The sequence below is a fragment of the Convolutriloba macropyga genome, unplaced genomic scaffold (genome assembly GCF_964194025.1).
Source record: "Convolutriloba macropyga unplaced genomic scaffold, txConMacr16.3 SCAFFOLD_1937, whole genome shotgun sequence".
In the NCBI taxonomy this organism is placed as follows: Eukaryota; Metazoa; Xenacoelomorpha; order Acoela; family Convolutidae; genus Convolutriloba; species Convolutriloba macropyga.
In genome coordinates this window covers 32,501-37,500 of record NW_027449764.1, presented here as the reverse complement: position 1 = coordinate 37,500, position 5,000 = coordinate 32,501, and the positions used below count along the sequence as shown (strand labels likewise).

The 5,000-nt window shown below is 41.3% G+C and overlaps 1 pseudogene; it reads left to right on the top strand.

The window, feature by feature from the left end:
* Positions 1 to 3,576: 3,576 nt before the first annotated feature.
* On the top strand, positions 3,577 to 3,728 carry LOC142355313 (5.8S ribosomal RNA; annotated as a pseudogene).
* Positions 3,729 to 5,000: the final 1,272 nt, after the last annotated feature.

Here is a 5,000-nt window from a genome sequence, read left to right as displayed (position 1 = left end):
AGTCATGGCAAGGGACTGCTTAAAGGGAGACTAGTTAGCAAAAGCAGCCTAGCAGAACTGCAGCTATCTAGATCTCAGAAGCTGGGTTATAGAAGCCCAGCTATAGACTTGTGAATGAGAAAGGCCTAAAAAGGTCCACAAGTCGCGTGGTTAGAACCGACACGCAAAAATCCCAGCGAGTGACAGAGCGTTGCGCTGTTCAGTGGGAAAGAGTTGAGCTACTCGGGGCGCCCACTGAACTTGCTCCGAGCCAAAGGCTCGAAAAAACACAGCTTAGCCTCAGATCCTTTACATAGAAGGCTAGCTAAAATAAACTTACCTTGGACGAGGGTAAAGTTTAGTCAGTTCTTAGGGGAGAGTAATCCACAGCTTCTCGCCCTCTGAACATTCTCCCAGATATGTAGGTCTGGGAGAGTCTCCTCCTGTTCTTCGGAATCTGGAGGTAGACAAAGACAGTACGATACGATCTTGCATCGGGATGACTAACCGATAATGATCATAATCTGACAATTTTTCCGGCTTGAGGCACCGGAGTCAGATTAAAGACACATACTGAACTAAAGGCGTATGTGCAAAGCTTGTCGGAGTGTAGAGAGTCAAGCTGAGTTGACTCGTCACGTGGTGATGACAACAGCCATGTGCAAAACACTCACAACTTTATCGTCTATGTGGAAAAGGTTGCTAACAGCGCTCTCTATGAGAGGCCCTCGCATATAACTATACGAGGAAAAGGCGATAGAGTTGTTTGAATGTGGGGCAGGTTCATCGACAAGCTAAGTTGATCACATTCTTGTTGTGGCATCCTACTAGAATTGGTCACGGTCTGCACCAACTCTCCCCAAGTTGGCCAGACTTAAAACTAGAAATAAGGTTTGCAGCTATGTGAACCTAGAAACTGTAAAGGAGTTGAAAGAACTTAAAGGAATTGAAAGAGGCCTTGAGGTATATCCTCTTGGTAAAGACCCACAAAAGCTCACAAAAGTGGCTTCGAAGGGCAAAACTGGTTCATCCAAAACAATTGGAGAGCTTAAAGCAGAACCAATTCGAATGAAACACTATTGGTGAAACTTCATCATGAGAACGTCACAAGCTGATCACGCTCTATGATATGACTAGTATTATGTTGCTTCTAGTAGGCTAAGCGCAAGCCGAAACATCAACATGTGAAAGTCGTAGAATTTTGCAATCAAACTGTGGCTAGTACTGTGATGTTACTAGTAACCTGGTGTTCCGTCATATGGCCAAGAGAGCATTTGAAGGCGAAACTTCTGCATGGGAAAGCTGCATCATGATCAAAATTTTATATCGAGTATTATGTTGACGTTAGTAGGCCTTGGCCGAAAACGCAGCATGTGAAAGGTATAGATAAAAGTTATTGTTGCAGTCAGTACTGTGTAGTTACTAGTAGCTGGATTTAAGCTCAAAATGAGACACTGTTGGTGAAACTTCATCATGAGAATGTCACAAGCTGATCAAGCTCTATGATATGACTAGTATTATGTTGCTTCTAGTAGGCTAAGCGCAAGCCGAAACATCAACATGTGAAAGTCGTAGAATTTTGCGATCAAATTGTGGCTAGTACTGTGATGTTACTAGTAACCTTGTGTTACGTCATATGGCCAAGAGAGCATTTGAAGGCGAAACTTCTGCATGGGGAAGCTGCATCATGAACAAAAGTTTATATCGAGTATTATGTTGACATTAGTAGGCCCTGGCCGAAAGCGCAGCATGTGAAAGGTATAGATAAAAGTTATCGTTGCAGTCAGTACTGTGTAGTTACTAGTAGCTGGATTTAAGCTCGAAATGAGACACTGTTGGTGAAACTTCATCATGAGAACGTCACAAGCTGATCACGCTCCATGATATGACTAGTATTATGTTGCTTCTAGTAGGCTAAGCGCAAGCCGAAACATCAACATGTGAAAGTCGTAGAATTTTGCGATCAAATTGTGGCTAGTACTGTGATGTTACTAGTAACCTTGTGTTACGTCATATGGCCAAGAGAGCATTTGAAGGCGAAACTTCTGCATGGGGAAGCTGCATCATGAACAAAAGTTTATATCGAGTATTATGTTGACGTTAGTAGGCCCTGGCCGAAAGCGCAGCATGTGAAAGGTATAGATAAAAGTTAGCGTTGCAGTCAGTACTGTGTAGTTACTAGTAGCTGGATTTAAGCTCGAAATGAGACACTGTTGGTGAAACTTCATCATGAGAACGTCACAAGCTGATCACGCTCTATGATATGACTAGTATTATGTTGCTTCTAGTAGGCTAAGCGCAAGCCGAAACATCAACATGTGAAAGTCGTAGAATTTTGCAATCAAACTGTGGCTAGTACTGTGATGTTACTAGTAACCTTTTCTTACGTCATATGGCCAAGAGAGCATTTGAAGGCGAAACTTCTGCATGGGGAAGCTGCATCATGAACAAAAGTTTATATCGAGTATTATGTTGACGTTAGTAGGCCCTGGCCGAAAGCGCAGCATGTGAAAGGTATAGATAAAAGTTATCGTTGCAGTCAGTACTGTGTAGTTACTAGTAGCTGGATTTAAGCTCGAAGTGAGACACTGTTGGTGAAACTTCATCATGAGAACGTCACAAGCTGATCACGCTCTATGATATGACTAGTATTATGTTGCTTATAGTAGGCTAAGCGCAAGCCGAAACATCAACATGTGAAAGTCGTAGAATTTTGCGATCAAATTGTGGCTAGTACTGTGATGTTACTAGTAACCTTGTGTTACGTCATATGGCCAAGAGAGCATTTGAAGGCGAAACTTCTGCATGGGGAAGCTGCATCATGAACAAAAGTTTATATCGAGTATTATGTTGACGTTAGTAGGCCCTGGCCGAAAGCGCAGCATGTGAAAGGTATAGATAAAAGTTAGCGTTGCAGTCAGTACTGTGTAGTTACTAGTAGCTGGATTTAAGCTCGAAATGAGACACTGTTGGTGAAACTTCATCATGAGAACGTCACAAGCTGATCACGCTCTATGATATGACTAGTATTATGTTGCTTCTAGTAGGCTAAGCGCAAGCCGAAACATCAACATGTGAAAGTCGTAGAATTTTGCAATCAAACTGTGGCTAGTACTGTGATGTTACTAGTAACCTTTTCTTACGTCATATGGCCAAGAGAGCATTTGAAGGCGAAACTTCTGCATGGGGAAGCTGCATCATGAACAAAAGTTTATATCGAGTATTATGTTGACGTTAGTAGGCCCTGGCCGAAAGCGCAGCATGTGAAAGGTATAGATAAAAGTTATCGTTGCAGTCAGTACTGTGTAGTTACTAGTAGCTGGATTTAAGCTCGAAGTGAGACACTGTTGGTGAAACTTCATCATGAGAACGTCACAAGCTGATCACGCTCTATGATATGACTAGTATTATGTTGCTTATAGTAGGCTAAGCGCAAGCCGAAACATCAACATGTGAAAGTCGTAGAATTTTGCGATCAAACTGTGGCTAGTACTTTGATGATGCTTGTAGCCAACCGAATTGGTTGAAAAGCCCAATAAGTAAGCTAACTTGGGAGAGCTTGTTGGAAACCAAATGCTACTAGATTGGTCCAAATACATCCTTCAACAGGGGATCACTTGGCTCGCTTTACGAAGAGGAGCACAGCTATATGTGTTAATTCGGTATGAATCGCAAGATTTGTTTACCGACCTCTCTAACGCAAAAGGCGGTCTCGGCTTCGGCTGTTGACTGCGTCCGATTCAGGGTTATATAACTCTCGATTGAACACATTGATGTTCTATTGTTGGTGCTTCCAATAAAATTGGAACACTTAAAGCAGAACCGATTCAAATAATAGCATTCTGATCAATGATTGCATTCCTTGATCAAGAACTGCTGGAGTCATTGTGATGGCGAATTTTCTTCATAAGAAAATTGCAAAGAGACGGAACTTAATGAGACTAGTATTATGTTGTTTCTAGTAAGCGGAAGCTGAAACAGCAACATGTGAAAATCAAGTTTTGTTCAATGATCTCGAGGCGATAAGTACTATGAAGCAACTAGTAGCCTAAGCATGACTCAGATTTGAGACAGTCAAAAAGACTGGCGAAACTTCTTCACATGAAAGTTACATAGAGAACTACAAATGTATACAGCGAGTATTATGTTGTTTCTAGTAGGCGAAAGCTGAAACATCAACATGTGAAAGTTGTCTGCAAACTGTAGAACGATATGTGATTAGTACTGTGCTGTTACTAGTAGCCAGTCTGACTGTAGAAGCCAAGACAAAGGGAAACTAATGCATCTGAAAAGGACAAGTTATGGAAAGGTATGCACGATAAGTATTATGTTGTTTCTAGTAAGCGGCAGCTGAAACATCAACATGTGAACGTCGTTGTGTACAGTAACCTAGAACTATATAGTCCTTAGTAACGTGCATTTACTAGTACCTGTAATTGGTATTCAGACTCAGGCAGTTTGGAATAGTTTGGCAAAGATGCACCAGAGAAAACTGGGATTTGATACAGAAATTGTTGAATACAAGTATTATGCTGCTTCTAGTAGGTTGAATCCGAAACATCAGCATGTGAAAATTGAAAACATTTCTGGTTCGAATTGTCACAAGTATTTGGTGATCTGAGTAGCCAAACTCACTACAACGCCAATTGAAGGCAAAAATTCTCAACGGGAAAAGCTATTCTCATTGAATGAGCTAACAAGACGAGTATTATGTTGCTTCTAGTAGGCGAAAGCCAAAACATCAACATGTGAAAGTCTTGCTGAACAAATTTAATGTTGTTGAGCTCAGTACCGTGTGAATTAGTAGCCATAATTGGCGAGCGAAAATTGAACTGGCGAAACTTCGTCTTTGGAAAATTGCAGATGCCGAGCACTTATTTTGCAACGAGTATTATGTTGACTGTAGTAAGCGAAAGCCGAAACAGCAACATGTGAAAGCTGTTGAAATTTGTGGTCATTTTGCAATAAGTACAAGGAGTGTAACTAGTAGCCAGGTCAAAATTTGGGATAAGAATGAGCAA